Here is an 18,622-nt window from a genome sequence, read left to right on the forward strand (position 1 = left end):
CAGTCGAGGAGGACAAAGGGTTTAATTAGGACCGCAAAAATAGAGTATAAGAGGAAGTTTGCAGGGAACATAAAAACTGACTGCAAAAGCTTCTGTAGATATGTGAGAGAAAAAGATTAGTGAAGACAAACGTAAGTCACTTGCAGTCAGAATCAGGTGACTTTATAATGGGGAACAAAGAAATGGCAGACCAATTGAACAAATACTTTAGTTCTGTTTTCACGAAGGAAGATACATATAACCTTCCGGAAATACTTGGAAACCGAGGGTCTAGCGAGAAGTTGGAACTGAAGGAAATCTTTATTAGTCAGGAAATTGTGTTCGGCAAATTGATGGGATTGAAGGCCAATAAATCCACAGGGCCTGATAGTCTGCATCCCAGAGTATTTAAGGAAGTAGCCCTAGAAATAGTGGATGCATTGGTGATAATTTTTCAACAGTCTATCGACTCTGGATCAGTTCCTATCGACTGGAGGGGAACTAATGTAACAACACTTTTTAAAAAAGGAGGGAGAGAAAAAACGTATAATTATAGACCGATTAGCCTGACATCAGTAGTGGGGAAAATGCTGGAATCAATTATTAAAGATGAAATAGCAGCACATTTGGAAAGCAGTGACAAGATCTGTCCAAGGCAGCAAGGATTTATGAAAGGGAAATCATGCTTGACAAATCTTCGAGAATTTTTATATGATGCAACTAGCAGAGTGGACAAGGGAAAACCAGTGGATGTAATGTGTTTGAACATTCAAAAGGCTTTTGACAAGGTCCCACACAAGAGATTAGTTTGCAAAATTAAAGCATATGGTATTGGGGGTAATGTATTGACGTGGGTAGAGAACTGGTTGGCAGACAGGTAGCAGGGAGCAGGGATAAATGGGTCCTTCTCAGTATCGCAGGCAGTGACTACTGGGATGCCACTGGACTCAGTGTTGGGACACCAGCTATTTACAATATACATCAACGATTTAGATGGAATCAACGGAATTGATTGTAATATCTCCAAGTTTGCAGGTGACTCTAAGCTGGGTGGCGGTGTGAGCTGTGAGGAGGATGCTAATAGGCTGTAGGGTGACTTGCACAGGTTCGGTAAGTGGGCAAATACATGGCAGATGCAGTATAGTGTAGATAAATGTGAGGTTATCCACTTTGGTGGCAAAAACGTGAAGGCAGAATATTATCTGAATGGTGACAGATTCGGAAAAGGGGAGGTGCAACGTGACCTGGGTGTCATGGTACATCAATCATTGAATGTTGGCATGCAGATACAGCAGGCGGTGAAGAAGACACATGGCATTTGGCCTTCAGAGCTGGGGAATTTGAGTATTGGAGCAGGGAGGTCTTACTGCAGATTTAAAGGGCCTTGGTGAGGCGTCACCTGGAATATTGTGTATCAGTTTTGGTCTCCTAATCTGAGGAAGGATGTTCTTGCTATTGAGGGAGTGCGGCGAAGGTTCACCAGACTTATTCACGGGATGGCAGGACTGACATATGATGAGAGACTGGATCGACTGGGCTTGCATTCACTGGAGTTTAGAAGAATGAGAGGGGATGTCATAGAAACATATAAAATTCTGACGGTACTGGGCAGGTTAGAGGCAGGAAGAATGTTCCCGATGTTTGGGGAAGTCCAGAACCAGAGGTCAGAGTCTAAGGGATAAGGGGGAAGCCATTTAGGACCGAGATGTGGAGAAACTTCTTCACTCAGAGAGTTGTTAACCTGTGGAATTCTTTGCCACAGAGAGTTGTTGATGCCAGTTCGTTAGATATATTCAAGAGGGAGTTAGATGTGGCCCTTAAGGCTAAAGGGATCAAGAGGTATGGATAGAAAGCAGGAAAGGGGTACTGAGCTGAATGATCAGCCATGATCTTATTGAATGGTGGTGCAAGCTCGAAGGGCCGAATGGCCTTCTCCTGCAATTTTTTCTACGTTTCTATGTTTCTATGTCCTGCTACTGCTTTTTTAATAATGGACGCCAACATTTTCCCAACCACGGACGTTAGGCTAACTGGTCTATAGTTTCCTGCTTTTTGTCTTGCTCCTTTTTTAAATCGGGGCATTACATTTGCAGTTTTCCAATCTGCTGGGTCCTCCCCAGAATCCAGGCAGTGCATGTCCACAGATCCCTGAAAGTAGCAGGCCAGGTCGATAAGGTGGTTAAGAAGGAATATGGAATGCTTGCCTTTAATATCTGAGGAAAAGTATACAAGAGATGTGGTCGGTGGGGCAGGTTTGGCCACTGCTGGAGTACTGCGTGCAGTTCTGGTCGCCATATTACAGGAAGGACATGATTGCAATGAAGAGGATACAGAGGAGATTTACGAGTCTGTTGCCGGGAGTGGAGAATCTTAGCCATGAAGACAGATTGGATAGGCTGGGTTTGTTTTCCATGGAACAGAGCCTGAGGGGAGACTTCATTGAGGTGTATAAAATTATGAGGGGCCTAGATATAGTGGATAGAAAGGGCCTATTTCCCTTAGCAGATGGATCATCAACAAGGAGGCATAAATTTAAAGTAATTGGTAGAAAGTTTAGAGGGGGAATTTCTTCACGCAGAGGGTTGTGGGGGTCTGGAACTCACTGCCTGAAAGGGTGGTAGAGGCAGAAACCCTCACCACATTTTAAAAGTGCTTGGATGTGCACCTGAAGTGCCGAAACCTGCAGGGTGGGGACCTAGAGCTGGAAAGTGGGATTAGGCTGGATAGCCTCTTGTTGGCCGACGCGGACACGATGGGCCGAAATGGGCTCCTTCCGTGCTGTAAACTTCTATGATTCTATGATCTCCTTCACAAAGAGTTGAGGTGCGTGTGAGGTGACTTGGGCACATCTTTACTCACGTGACAACATTTCAAAAGCAACTCAACGACTGTAAAGCACTTTGGGGCATCATGAGTTCCTGACAGACGCTGCAGAAATGCAAGTCCTTCTTTGCAAATGTTCGATGCAAATTCAAAATTCGCGGCAAAATGAGGGTTCGTCCGGGATTTGAACCCGGGACCTCTCGCATATTTCAAATAACAACCCCGAAGCGAGAATCATACCTCTAGACCAACAAGCCAACTATGTAGTTTATTAGGAGATAAGGTGTAACCATTATTAAGCATTTTTAGTTTGTTGCTATTCCTGATTGGATGAGCACATGAGACGGAATCAGTGACTTTGTCTTTTTGACATGTCTTCTGAAGCGCCACACGGTCCCACTCCTGCAGTCAATGAGCTGTCGGGACGTTAATGTATCCATCATCATCATCATCATAGGCGGTCCCTCGAAATGAGGATGACTTGCTTCTACGCCAAAAAAGGATGAGTTCATGGTAGTATGGTGTTACTCCTCCCTGTGCGATCCCCAAGTTTGTAAAGGGAGCGGACAGCACCTTTGGTGCCTGACCTGACGGCCTCTGCGTTTCACTCAACAAGTGAGACACCATAAGTAAAGAATAATCGTGAGTTGACAGACAACCAAAAAGTGGGATGCTATTCTGATCCCGGCAGGAACTTCTATATTTCTGAAAATGTCCCACCAAGGTGGAATTGTGATCTCGAGAATCTTTCTCCCTATCTCAATTGTTTTCTGTTCTCGAGAATCGAAATGTTTTTGTGAGATTACTACAGCTGCTAGCAGAGCAGTAAGTTGTTCGGGTAGTGGGGGAATTTCATCGCCAAATGTACAACATAATCCTGCAGGTTTGTGATGTTTTCTCTCACAGTGAGGTGAACAGTGGAGGGTTCAGGAATGGGGACAATCCGTTCCTGGGACACTTGAACTTCTGCCTCGGGTTTAAAGCAAAAACTGCTGTCACTGACCGGACACCAGAAGTGTCCATGTTGGTAGTGGGGCGCACTGGTGGTGTCACAATATGTCCCACCCCGATGTATGCTCCCTGTGGAGGGACATGGTTTTGTGCCATTACCTCCATGGTACAGTTGATAGACTGTGCACCAGCAGCTTTAAACCCACACTGTGGTTTAGAATAGGTGTTCAAGTGCTGGGGACACAGTATTATGTGTGCACCCGGAGAGGTCAGTACCCGTCACTGCGTGTTCCCACTTTATGACATAGGGTGGGACTGCTGTGAAATGAACATGTGCACCTCCTTGAATGACTCCAATGTTCTCCACCCTGTATACAGTGTTGAAGGGCTGTCACACCCAAGACCGACATCCTTAGTACTATCCCCATGATGGTGTGATTAGAACATCGCGATCGACTGGGACAGGGTAAGTTTCAGAAGCTAGGCCGAGCTGGCACGGACTCAGTGAGTTACTGTACGGGTGGAGGGCTGCAAGGTGCTTGTTACTGATCCAGTCGGGGACTAAACCTTGTTTTAAATCCTCCAGGTTGTTGCGGATCTCGCCCAACAACCATGCCCCGTACAGCACACACACCTCGTTCTGTGCAACCTGGTCAGAAGCATTCCTATCCTTCCGTATGAGTGCATTCCCTGTCTGTGCATGTTTTTCCAGCACAGCCACGATTTCCTTTCAATGGATCATCATAGCCTGGTCCTCGTGTAGCTCTGAGCCTTCTCCTGTGTTTTCTTCTTTCATGATGTTTCTCAGTTGGTTCTTTAGATCATTTATCTGCGTGTGTAGTTCTATATCGTCCAGGCTATTTATCACAGAGGATCCTGCATGATATGTAGTTAAAATGTCGTTCAAGGTGCCCCCTCTAGGTCTTCCCGTGCCCATGGTGTCCCTAGCGTATAGGATGTGTATATCTGTTTTGTCCACATTCTCAAATTCTAACTCATAAAAGTTCTTGAACATTTCTCTGAGTAGGGCCTGGTATAGCTGCTCTGTTTCCTTCGGGCACCAGTCAGGTATATGCACCTCGGTAAAGTTTAAAATAACTGAAGCTACTGCATAATGTAGCCCCTGGTATAACACCTTTTCGGTTGGTACCAATACTAATCCGTTCCCAAGTCACTTGGTGCTGGTCGGACACCTTTCTATTATTGTTCTCACTGGCGGGGTCGTGGGCAGGGGTTTCTTAATGCGTGCTATAAGTTCGGTTGTGTTAATTGGGAGTAGGGAGTGTGGGACTACACACCCGTGTAGGCTGGAATCCCACCCCATCCCTTCCCCCTCACCTTGACATTGCCTGGCAAAGACGATTGATATGCCTGCAGGACAGATCTCCTCTGACCACCACATGCAGACGTAAATTCCCTGTTCAGACTCCCACCACTTGTTCTAACACACCTTCACTCCTCCCCGTGTCCCCGTGATGGTACGGTACGTGTCATTCCCGAGTCTTTCCCAGTCAGAGTGCTGATCCCCCACATCCTTGCGCAGCTTCCTGAGCCAGCACCATCTACCCAGAGGAATCTTTCCTTTACAAGTCAAACAGACACGTTTTCCCTCCGTGACACTGACCCACGCAGCAACGACCCGTATCCTGGGGCATGGAACGGAGGCCTCCCCAGAGGTAAACCCTTCCTGGCTGGAGTAGTGGGTGGAATGAGACCCCATCCACCCTGGCCACCTTCCCTCGTGGGCGTACACGGCGAGCTCTTCCACACCCGGGGTGTCACCCGCTGCAGTCACGATCGGTGCTCTCTCTCCTGAGACCATAAATGGAGCATTCTTCCACATCTCCTGAAATAATTACACGCATAAACTACACGACGCTAGATTCTTACTAAACATACCTTAACACATATCGTATTATTTATGTACATCTGCCACCCATCTCCGGGTGGCCAGGTTAATTCCTGTCCTTCTCTTTTATTCCCTGGCCTCTGTGTTTCCAGCGGAGCTGGTCGTAGGTCGGACTGCACCGCAGGACCTGGAGTGTCCTGACCGGAGGTGGGTCTGAGTCCCACACTATTGGGGGAATGTCCCCTCCGGTGATACAGCACACCGCTCCTTTGGGGGTGGCTGCCTGGTTCATTTTGTCCCCTGGGGGTTCTGCCTGGTTGACGGCCGTGGGCTGGGCCCCCCAATTAGTGGCTGGTCCACCTCTATCTCTTCTGGCGGTCCCTCGTTGCCCGAGGCTACCGGCTGGGTGTCCCTGCTCGCAGGCTGGTCCCTGATCTTAGGTACCCTTTCATGGCAGGTCCCTCTCCCGGGGCTGAACCACTTAAATTGGGGCGCTGGTGAACACGGTGCCTTAGGCCGTGGCGTGCGGAGAGTCCTTCTCAGGGTTTTGACCCCTGGGGGTGCGTCCAAGTCCCAAATGATTGGGGGGATAGCTCCTCCAGTAACTCAGTTCATCGCCCCTCTGGGTACAGTCTGTGGGTCTGCCACGTCCCCTGTGGGATTTCCACAGTCGGGGGCTGCTGGCTGAGGGTCCCTGCCTTAAGCACGGTTCCCTGTTCCTGGCTGTCCCTTACGTTTAGCTGCTGTCCCGGGGTAGAATAGTTTGCACTGGTTTATGTGGAACCACTTTGTACGGCGAGGCATTTTCACGGCACAGACCATGGGGCTTGCCTTGTCGACAATGTGGTACGACCCCATGTACAGTGCCTCATAAACCCCTACTCGAGCGTAGTTCCATACCAAAACCTGGTCCCCTATCTCCCATTCATGGTGTTTCCGGGGTTCTAGCAGCAGTCAGTTGCTCCGATGTTGTTTTCCCATATTGTCAGCAGCCTGCCAGTGAATCTGTTTAATGTGTTCAAACAGGTTCCTGAAAAAGCTGTCCTGGCTCGCTTCCCTAAGCTGACCTTCCGTGAGTACCGGGGCTAACACATGGGTGGGTGTTCGCCTGGCTCTGCCGGTCATGAGCTCATACGGGGAGTACCCCGTGATCTTTGACTGGCTGGCCCGGATCCCTATGAGGACCAGTGGTCGGACCTCTACCCACCTCTTAGGTGAGTCCCCTGTCTCTTTTCGCAGCCTTTCTTTGATGTTGCGGTTTAAACACTCCACAGGCCCGGATGACTGCGGGTTGTGGGCGAGATGCCATTTCCCTTTGATGCTGAGCAACTTAATGGTCTCCTGCATCACCTGCCTGGTGAAGTGGCTCCCCTGGTCGGAATCCACGTACTGGGGTAGTCCCCATCGGGAGAACAGCTCCCTGACCAGGATCCTGGCTGTTCCCAGGGCAGTGGCTGTTCGGCATGGGAAGGCTTCCACTCATTTGGTGAATACATCCACCAACACTCGACAGTACTGGTAACCTCCCTGGGCGGTGGGTCGGGGCCAAATGTAATCGACCTGGATCGACTGCCAGGATCCCTCTGCCCTCCTGATATGTCCCATAGACACCTTCCTTTTCTGGGCGTCGGGGTTGTTGGCAGCGCACACCAGACAGCTGGCACAGAACTCGCGAACGTCTTCCCTGATCCTGGCCACCACCCTGCCTGTACCACCCATTGCCAAGTGGTGTCCTGCTCCTGGACCCTCGTGGGCCAGCTGGAGGAATTCTCTCCGCTGTTGTTGGGGAACTACCCATTGCTCCCCACTTAAACGCATTTCTTCTGTACAGCTGTCTACGCTTTCCCCTTTTTCTAGCGTGTTCAGGACAGTTTTAGGGACGGGGTCTTGGATCTGAACCGTTTTTAGGTCCGGGGACAATGCTACCCCTGCCCTCCCTGTCATCCAAATCCTGCCCCTGACTGTTGCGATAGGGCCTGGGTTGTACGGATCCTAGAGCTTGCCCGTGCGCGCACCTTGCCTGACCAACATGTCAGCCTGCTGGTTTCCCTCGCTCCAGGGTTCAGTGTTGGAATGTGCCTTCACTTTATGAATATAGATCTTCCCTTCCTTCCCCTCGGCTGTCATGATCTTTTCCAGTCGGGGCTTAATTGCCAGGGGTCTCCCGTCTGCAGATGTGTATCCGCGACGGGACCAGATAGCCAAGTACTCCAGACACGAATTGCATGTGAACATACTGTCCGAGAAAATCGTGTGTCGGGTGGGGAATTCTTCGGGGTGTGTGACGACATACACCACCGCAGACAGTTCAGCGTGCTGGGCACTCATAGTACTGTGGAGTTTAATCACCAGGGCAATGCCTGCCTCTGCGTCATAAACTCCACAGCTTGTGAGTCGTTCACTTACAAATCCGTTCTTGAACCGTCCACAAAGATCTCTCGGCTTGTGGGATGTAACCCAGCCCGAACACCGATGCTAATTTCCCATACCCCTTCTATGGAACACCGGTGGGCGGTCCCTGGATAGATCATGTTGGCTGCGAGTCTTGGCTCGCAGAGACTCTGACCCCTTAAGTCCATCTGGGAGAGGAGTAGGTTCCAGCGAGCAATGCGGGCACTGCTCTCTGTCCCGTCCTTGATCCTCCCGTCCAGGAGCATTTTGATGGGCGTATGGTGGGTAAGGAGTGTGATAGGGGATCCCCTGTGAAGATCAGTGATCTTTTCACAGCCCAGTGAGTGGCTAGGAGGTGCCTCTCAAAGATGGAGTATCCCTTCTCCACATCCGTGAGTATCCTGGAGGAGTAGACCACTGGTCTCAGCCGGCCGTGCCGCTCTTGGAGCAGTACTGCACTCAGGCTGTCCCCACTGGCTGCTACCTCCAGGAAAACTCTTTACCCCCAACAATAGCCCCGAGAGCTGGCACGGTCTGCAGGTCTTTATTGAGTTGGATAAATGCTGCCTCGCAACCTTCGTCCCATTACCACTCCACTCCCTTGTGTCGGAGTCGGAGCAGAGGGGCTGCTGTGGCTGCACAATCCTCAATGTAATCTCTGCTGTATCCGGTGAGCCCGAGGAAAGATCTTACTCCTGTTACTGTGTCGGGAGCTGGTAACTTCTGCACTGCTTCCCTTCTAGCTTTGTCAATGGCCCTTTCCCCAGCGCGCACAGCCAGTCCCAGGAATTTTACTTCCTTCAGACCGATCTGTGCTTTTGTGGGATTCACTTTAAACCCTTCTTCTTTCAGCAGCTCCAGCAGTTCAGCCAGCAGTGGACCATGCTCCTCCCCCTCATTGGTGAATAGGAGCAGGTCGTCCACATATTGTACCAGCTGCTGGGGTCTGCTGAGGCTCTTTAAACAGTTGACCAATTATTGATGGAAAATACTGGGGCTGTTGTGGAAGCCCTGAGGGAGACAGTTCCAAGTGTATTGCTGTCCTTTAAATGTAAAAGCAAACTTGTACTGAACTTCTCTTCTTAAAGGTATGGACCAGAACCCGTTGGAAATATCCAGCACCGTGAAGGTGGTCGCGGAGGCTGGGATACGTCCAATGAGGTCGACGACAGCAGCAACAGTGGGTGCACAGGCGGGGATGTTACGGTTGAGTACTCGATAGTTCACCGTGGATCTCCAGGTGTTGTCCTGTTTCTTAACCGGCCACAACGGAGAGTTCACATGGGTAGCTATTGGTCTCAATACCCCTGTTTCACTAAAGAACCCAAGTCTGTTTCCATGTCTGCCTCCACCTCCCTGGGGAAGTTATACTGTTTCTACGGTCAAGTCATAGGGTCACCATCTATGCTAACCTCGACCCCGTTTATCCTCCCACAGTCATGTTTGTGAGTGGCAAAATCTGCAAGGTTTGCCCTTACATACTCTTGGTACTCCATTGGAGTGTTACTGACCAGTGATTCAAGGTTGTAACACTCCTTGGCTTCATGGTACACACCGTCCCTTTTCCCCATTTTTCTGGGATAACCATCAATCACTCTCCTGTCCCATACATACTGACCCGGAAAGACAGTGGTTTCTTAAATCCACGAGGATCCCATGGCCTCGAATGAAGTGAGCCCCCAGGATCCCTCTCCCTTCCTGTTCCCACTTCATCAGGACACAAGTCCATTTGGTGTGGAGTGTTCCGAAACGAATAGAGAACGGAACGGAGAAAGAGCCAACCTTCTCGGTGCCTGTGAAATCCACCAAGCTCTAGGGGACCCCGCTAGACAGAGGTGAGGCGGCGGGGTTATTTACATAGACAAGGGTGCTTGATGCACCGGTATCCAGCAGGTCAGTCCCTTTCACCTTTTCCACCTCCATCTGAACGGTCGGTCTCCCCCACGCATCGTACTCGAGGGAACACGGGTGGACAGGCTGTGTCTGTTCTAGTCACTGTTTTGGCTGGGATGGGGCAGATGGGATTTCGGTACCGGTGGCAGTGGCTACCCTCCCAGAGCCATCCAGCATTGTTCGCAGCGCAGTCAGAAAGGTATCAAACGGGTGGGGAGGGGCTGGCTTCTCAGTCTTGGTCTTTTGGGCAGGGGCAGGAGAACTCTTCCCTGCGCTACTATTCCATGGGTCTGGAGAAGGGACTCCCGTCATTACAGCCCATGGCTTCTCGAATATGTTCCTGGACAGCAGCACATGTCCTCTGCCCCCTTTTGCTCTCGGCAGAGAGGAACCTGTACAGCTTGCTGTCCAGTGAGAGGAGGTGCATCTTTGCTATCTCGGCATCATCACACGCGTTAATATCCCCTGCCTGTTCCACTTCCATAAAGTGGACCGAGGTGTCCCCCTTTGGAGTGAGCTTTCCCAGGTGACTTATCATAGCCCTAAGCTGTTGGGTCGTGTGGGTAACCAAAACTGACTTTCCAGGGGCCCCAGACCCCCAGCACCGGTGGGCGGGCCAAACGTTTGTTGCCGGACCGGGCACATTGGCCTTGGTTCTGGCCCTTCCTTTTCTGGCTCACCTGCTCCTCCTCCCTGCTGCCAAGCCAAGCTGAAACACGGTGCCACAGGTGGTGGTGGTCCACTATCCCTGTCCGCCCCAAAACTCGTTCACCCCTCCTGCTGCCGAACCGGTATAGTCACCGGCACCACAGGTGGTGGTTGAACAGTTTCCTCCTTCTCTTCCAGGTTTACCCGGGCCGTACACGGGTTTATTAGGAATACCATGCCTTTTTGCCTTGGACAGAGCAAGCGTTAAACTTTTGATTTGTTGCTGGCAGGGACCGTGGTCTCCTGACTCAATAGTGCTGGCTACTTTATAAGCTGCTGTACGTCTCTTAACTTCTCCTCCAACTCTTTTACTTGAAGGGTGAGGCGAGTGTTTTCCTCCCACAGTATCTTTTCATTATTCTTAGCCTCGGTAACCTGACACTGTAAATAGTTCTGGCTGTTTTTGAACCTTTCCATTCGCTGTGTCTTTCCATGTTTTAGCTTACGGAGTTCTCCCCACACCTTTATTCTGCCATAGCCCTGTCATGTGATGTTTCTGCACCTTCACATCGTTCCGCCTGCAGTGACTCGATGTTCTTATCTAGGGGTTGGACCTGTCGATGCAGGCAGGCCAAACAAATTGCCTTTTCTACTGATTCCTTATGGTCCTTGTTGGGTGTCCAGGGCCGCAGCGTATCCTGGATGCTCAGCGCGCAACAGACCAAGCACCCATTAAATAAGAACATAAGAATTAGGAACAGGAGTAGGCCATCTAGCCCCTCGAGCCTGCTCCGCCATTCAACAAGATCATGGCTGATCTGGCCGTGGACTCAGCTCCACTTATCCGACCGCTCCCCGTAACCCTGAATTCTCTTATTGGTTAAAAATCTATCGATCTGTGACTTGAATACATTCAATGAGCTAGCCTCAACTGCTTCCTTGCGCAGAGAATTCCATAGATTCACAAGCCTCTGGGAGAAGAAATTCCTTCTCAACTCCCTTTTAAATTGGCTGTGCCCCCTAGTTCTAGTCTCCCCGACCAGTGGAAACAATCTCTCTGCCTCTATCTTGTCTATCCCTTTCATGATTTTAAATGTTTCTATAAGATCACCCCTCATCCTTCTGACCTCCAACGAGAAAAGACCCAGTCTATTCAATCTATCATCATAAGGTAACCCCCTCATCTCCGGAATCAGCCTAGTGAATCGTCTCTGTACCCCCTCCAAAACTAGTATATCCTTCCTGTACTAAGGAGACCAAAACTGCGCGCAGTACTCCAAGTGCAGCCTTACCAATACCCTATACAGTTGCAGTAGGACCTCCCTGCTTTTGTACTTCATCCCTCTCGCAATGAAGGCCAACATTCCATTCGCCTTCCTGATTACCTGCTGCACCTGCAAACGAACTTTTTGGGATTCATAAACAAGGACCCCCAGGTCCCTCTGCACCACAGCATGTTGTAATTTCTCCCCTTTCAAATAATATTCCCTTTTACAGTTTTTTTTCCCAAGGTGGATGACGTCACATTTTCCGACATTGTATTCCATCTGCCAAACCTTAGCCCATTCGCTTAACCTATCTAAATCTCTTTGCAGCCTCTCTGTGTCCTCTACACAACCCGCTTTCTTCCCAGTAATCTTTGTGTCATCTGCAAATTTTGTTCCACTACACTCTGTCCCCTCCTCCAGGTCATCTATGTATATTGTGCACAGTTGTGGTCCCAGCACCGATCCCTGTGGCACATCACTAACCACCGATTTCCAACCCGAAAAGGACCCATTTATCCCGACTCTCACTTTTCTGTTAGCCAGCCAATTCTCTATCCATGCTAATACATTTCCTCTGACTCCACGTACCTTTATCTTCTGCAGTAATCATTGTGTGGCACCTTATCGAATGCCTTTTGGAAATCTAAATACACCACATCCATCGGTACACCTCTATCCACCATGCTCATTATATCCTCAAAGAATTCCAGTAAATTAGTTAAACATGATTTCCCCTTCATGAATCCATGCTGCGTCTGCTTGATTGCACTCTTCCTATCTAGATGTCCCGCTATTTCTTCCTTAATGATAGTTTCAAGCATTGATGAGTGACATTCACTTTCTTATACACATCGGAGGAAATCCTTTCTGTCATCTTGGTTCTTTCCTCCAAAACAGCAATCTCTGCATCACATCCTTTACACCAAAGTCCTGCCGCAGTCGCCATTCTCTAGGGGGTGGTGTGTGGGATCAGGTTCACCTCTGACCTTCTGAGCGGATTGAATCGCTCGCACTTCCTGGGTTCTAGACTTTAGATTTATTTGGCGATGTGACAAAGAACAAAAGACAACTAGTTTTGGTGCAAAGAACATCGATTTTAACAAGGGTAAGAATGTACAATGTCAAGCTTGTAATTACTAGAATAAAAAAACACTTTACCAAACATTCATGGGGTTACAGAATAATAATACACCTCCCACATCCTAATGCCTAACTCTGACTAGGTCAAACTCTCGGGCAAACAGGGATTATGCTCACCAATCCTCTTATTGTCAGTTGGCAGTGGTTCGCAATTTTGGGGTTCACTGGACTCTGTAAGTTCTGCTTGCCATAACCTGAATGTTGTGAAAGACTTCTTGCTGCGTAGTCTTCAGTTGGGTGGTGTCCGCTGATGCGGTAGGGCGCGTATTGGATTTATGGGTGAGTACCCACTTTCTTCTGTCAGCAATTGGTTTTAAAGTTCTTTTGGGTAATGTTTCACCTGTTGGTATCGAGGAACAGATTGTAGAAGGGAAACTTTCGAATCTTTGGTTTCTTCTTGAGGACTGTTTATCTTAGAATTTGTTGGTCGCGGTGTTTTCGATGTTACCACGTTGGCTGTGATCAGTTGCTGCCGCGATGATGATGTCGGAACTTACTGGGAACTGCTTTCTCTGCTGTGATAATGTTCTTTCTTCTCCTTCGGTAGCAGGGCAGTGTGGTCCAGGAGAGTCGTCGAGGCTGAAGATGTTGGAGCTCAGAAGACCTCCATAGGAGGCTGTGTAGCAAGCTCTCTGGAAGGCTTATTACAAACTGCTACAGTGGTCTCTCTTCTTTTTCCCTCGTTCCCCTTCTCCTTATTTCGTTAAAAAACAGGGCCCCAGTTATACTTTGGGAGCCGTTCTAATCTTCGCGCCAAATGAGTCCCGATTCTTTGATTTTAATTTTGGCGGGTTTGATATCTCTTTGTTATATTTTGGTGGGCCCATTAATGGTAACCTGGCTCGGATGTGTCGATCTTTTGAATTTGTTTCTTGGTCGGGAAAATTAGATTTTTGGTATTTGCAATGTCAGCCTCGGCCTGGATTTTCCATGCGGGCTGGATGGGCCATTGTCATTATGTATACGCTGGATGGGTTTCCTGCTCTGAGTGATGGCTGGCTATCTCTGGGTTGATTGTTGCTATGTTATTGTCTCCCGGGGAGATGGGTTTTCGAGTTTACACAATTCCCCAGACAATTTGTTCAGCTTCAATATCCCAGACAGCTTCAATACCCAAACTGGTTTCTTTGAACGATCCTTTAGTTCTCGGCCCTTGCCACACGGACCCAATCTGCCTTGTAAAATCCCAAATTCGATTAAAACTCGTAGTTTCTTCCAGTTAGGATCCCAAACTTTCTAGTTGATAGTTCCAAATTAAATTTCCTTTCCAATGAGTCCAAACACAGGGGAGGTTGTCCCACGAATTTTTGCCATCCTACTCCTGCACCTATTTTCTATGTTTCTATGTTTCGATGTTTCAAAAACTTTGGCATGATTGGTTCCATGGTGTAATGGTGAGCATTCTGGACTCAGTAAACCAGTGATCTGAGTTCAAATTGTGGTGCAACCTCAATTCTTGCTGTCCCAGCTGCTGAAAATTTGGGACAAACAACTGAAAGACACCTGGTGCTGGTGGCAGTTTTGTTGCCTTTGCCAGTGTTGCTTGGTTTAGTTGTGAAATCTAATGCTGCCTTTACCTGCACAATGTGTGCTGAGATTATCTGTGCAATATGCATTCAGCAGGATGAATAAAAGCAACGCTTTTGAAATGCAGGCACTGCATGTTTTGTACTCGAAAAAATTTGCATTTTCTTTTCATGCCAAGCATTTTACATCAATGGATTGCAATGCCAATGCACTTTTTACCTGGCAAGACTGAAGTACAAGCTGTGATGAACAGTGTGAAACAGAAACAGCTACTTGAGAACCCATAGCCTCGACGGCACCTGTGTGAATTGCTCTGCATCGATAATTAGCAGAGCGTAAAGAGGGAAAACTGACACGATGGAAGAGAAAAGGCCGAGCCAAATTGTAATGTTGCAGATGGTTTTGTTGTTTTTGAGAAATGTTTCAAACATTTTGTCATGGTTGTTGCCATGGTGTAATGGTGAGCACTCTGGACTCTAAATTTAATGATCTGAGTTCAAATCTCAGTTGAACCTGAATGCTTGTTGTCCCAGCTGCTGAAAATTTGGGACAAACAAGTGAAATACACCTGGTGCTGGTGGGCAGTTTTGTTGCCTTTGTCATTAATGCTTGATCTACAAGTCTAGTTGTCAAATCGTGTGTTCAACCGTCAGTTATCTGCTGCAAATCAGCGGAGGACAAATCACTTTGTCGTCGAATGCTGCCTTTGTCTGCACAATGTGTGCTGAGATTATCTGTGCAATATGCATTCCGCAGGATCAATAAAAGCAATGCTGTTTGAAATGCAAGCACTGCATAGAAACAAAGAACCACAGAAAATACTTGCAGGGGTAGGCCATTCGACCCTTCGAGCCTGCACCATCACTCAATAAGATCATGGCTGATCATTCACCTCAGTACCCATTTCCTGCTTTGTCTCCATACCCCTTGATCCCTTTAGCCGTAGGGCCACATCTAACTCCCTCTTGAATATATCCAACGAACTGTCATCAAAAACTCTCTGCAGTAGTGAATTGCACAGGTTAACAACTCTCTGAGTGAAGAAGGTTCTCCTCATCTTGGTCCTAAATGGCTTAAACTGTGTTCCATGGTTCTGGACTACCCCAACATTGGGAACATTCTTCCTGCATCTTACCTGTCCAGTCACATCAGAATTTTATATGTTTCTATGAGATCCCATCTCATCTTTCTAAACGCCAGTGAATAAAGGCACAGTCGATCCAGTCTCTCCTCATATGTCGGTCCTGCCATCCCGGGAATCAATCTGGTGAACCTTCGCAATCGACAAAACGTTTTCTTTTCATGCCAAGCATTTTACATGAATGCATTGCAATGCCAATGCATTTTTTACCTGGCAAGACTGAAGTACAAGCTGTGATGAACAGTGTGAAACAGAAACAACTACTTGAGAAAACATAGCCTCGACAGCATCTGTGTGAATTGCTCTGCGCCGATAATTAGCAGAGCGTAAAGAAGGGAAACTGATGCGAGACATGAGAAAAGGCCGAGCCAAAGTGTAATGGTGGCGATGATTTTGTTGTTTTTGATAATTTTTTCAAAGATTTTGGTGTGGTTGGTTCCATGGTGTAATGGTGAGCACTCTGGACTTTGAATCCAGCAATCTGAGTTCAAATCTCAGTGGAACCTTAATTCTTGTTGTCCCAGCTGCTGAAAATTTGGGACAAACAAGTAAAAGACACGTGGTGCTGGTGGACAATTTTATTGCCTTTATCATTGATGCTTGATCGACAAGTCTCGTTGTCAAATCGTGTGCTCTGTGGGAGCACAGTCCCGCATTGCTGAACTCTTTGCTTCAGCACGCAGTCTGAAGTTTGGATTAAAAAACAGGAAGATTGAAGTTTGGATGGAAAAGAGACTGTTAGACAATGTGGTGCCTTCAGCCAGTGAGATGAGTAACTGGTCATTGTCTAGATGTTATATATTTGAGTACCTTGTTACGGTGGGAATAATGCAAATTCAGGACTAAATGTTTGACGATGTCTGTATGTTCTGTATTTGAGTTTAAACTTGTTAATATATAATGAGATCTGTAAGTTAAACAAGCAATATTAAGTCTGTCTGTTAAACGATTCAGAAAGCAGTTCGTCTGGATTGTCTAAATGCAAAGAATAAAAGTTCAAAGGCTTTTTCAGTATAAAGATGACTTTTATGGACTGTAGAGACACAGACATCAGAGACACCAGACATTTGGAAGGTGTGTGTCTCAAGCAGCCACGGAAATCGAAGCAAGCTGCCTTTGTGAAGTGCTCTCAGTAACTTTCATACTTGGTTTGCTGAGTATGAATGATTAACTAAAAGACCCGATCCTGCCTTTCCTACAACAGAGTGTGCGCGGGTAATTCGACGTTAAAAACAACGAAGTGAAAAGAGCAAGACAGCCGTTTACAACATTTTGGTGACCCCGACGTGATTTTCGAAAGTTATTTAGCTCATTCGAAGACCCCGACATGAAGCAAAAAGTTGGCTGAGTTGTTGGAAGAAGTGTTTCCCACACATCAGTTCGAGGGGTGAGCATTCTCTTAGTTGTCGTGATTAAAGGGATCTTCAGTTAGTAATGGGAGGCTCAGGGGATATTCCAGTTGAAGTCCGGTCATTTCTTAATGAGTGGATTGAGTTGAAAGGGGGAACTTATGGGATAAGACAGGAAACAATGACAGGAGGATGGAGAGAGACACGGCAGTCCTTAGTGGAGAGTGTCCAGTTAAAAAAGATTAAAGTGTTTGGGTTAAAAAGTGATAAAAAGAGAAAAGCGTTCGTGTTGCAGTGTCTCATGCTGGGGATTCAAACGTTAGGAGAAGAGGCTGAGGCTCGAGATAGGGAAGTCTCAGAACTCAGAGAGCAGCGAACATCAGTGAGTAAAGAAGTAGAGAATTGGTGATTTCAGGCACTCGGGGCAGCCAGGACTGTTCTGACGCTGAATCAGCATATTGCTGATGAACAGAAGCGTAATCAAGATCTAGAGAAAGGAATATCTAAGCTGCAGCAGATGGTGGTATTAGGTTGCCCAGCGGAGACAGCAATTGATAAAGCTGGGTGGTATTCGGAGGATTCCCCGGGTCTGTGAGCTGAAAAGAGGATTAAGGGACAGGGAGAATGCCCACCGTTCCCATCCACAGCTCCTTTGTCTTCTCTGACTTCGGAGCCTCGAACTCGTGTGGTTCACGTGGCAACGTTAGGATCGGAGGCGGAGCACTTAAATGCCTCTTCGGTTACTCAAACGCTTAACACCCCATAACATTACGCACGACCTTCCGGTAATGTGGAGAGTGGGGGAAGCACGCTCGAGTGGACTAGGCCAGAGCAGGATCATGATTCCTCTGTTCCCTATGGAGCTCGTGAAGGGAACACGACCTTAAGTGGTTTTGGGGCTACCTGGTATGAGCGAGGAGGGGTACAGTTACAGGACATGAGAGCTATCCTTAGTGAAGTGTGACCTGCATCTCTTCAGGATCTTAATAAGTTTGCCCAGTGGTGGTGAAATATTCTGGGATGGTGGCAGTCTGGGACATATCAGAGAAACCGAGGGTTCACATGGTTCTGTGAGCTTGAGGGAATCACCAGGGAACGGTAGTAGGTTTTGAAACAACTTCCAGGTTTCATGCTTGGTAGAATAATAGCTGCAATCTTTGTTACTCACTCGGGCCACAGTTAATAAAGCGGCTTGCATTATTACCAGGGGAAGGACCCAGGGAAGCTGGGGAACGTATATTCCAGTTGTGTAAAAGTTTGGGAAGTCATTGGATTGATATCAGTCATTATGGGGATGGTACACATAGAGAGATCATTTTGACTCTCCTACCCCCATCAGTAGTTCTGGAAGTAGATGCCTGGGGTGGAGACGAACGTTTTGATAAATGGTTGGCAAGGGTAGAAAGCTTGTATCAGGGAGCTGCAGGAATTTCAGTCATGGAAGTGAGACAGGGGTTACAGCGATGGAAGGCAGAATGGCCTGAGTAGATGAATCCCGCGAGGAGTCACATAAAAGGAGCAGGACCAGGTGGTGGCCGTCAGTTGATAGAGGACAGGGATAGACTGGCTAAAGAATTAGAAAAGTTAAAAGAAAAGTTTAAGAATCAGGAAAGAGAAGCTGGAGACACAGACAGGAATGATACCTCGGTTCAGTTGCTGAGGT

The 18,622-nt window shown here is 47.9% G+C and overlaps 1 non-coding gene across 1 annotated transcript; it reads left to right on the forward strand.

Annotated features, from left to right (window-relative positions):
* The first annotated feature begins 16,044 nt into the window (after positions 1 to 16,044).
* Positions 16,045 to 16,116, forward strand: trnaq-uug (transfer RNA glutamine (anticodon UUG)). Its single transcript has one exon. It is a non-coding gene; the product is annotated as a tRNA-Gln (tRNA).
* Positions 16,117 to 18,622: the final 2,506 nt, after the last annotated feature.

The sequence above is a fragment of the Pristiophorus japonicus genome, unplaced genomic scaffold, assembly GCF_044704955.1.
Source record: "Pristiophorus japonicus isolate sPriJap1 unplaced genomic scaffold, sPriJap1.hap1 HAP1_SCAFFOLD_52, whole genome shotgun sequence".
In the NCBI taxonomy this organism is placed as follows: domain Eukaryota; kingdom Metazoa; phylum Chordata; class Chondrichthyes; family Pristiophoridae; genus Pristiophorus; species Pristiophorus japonicus.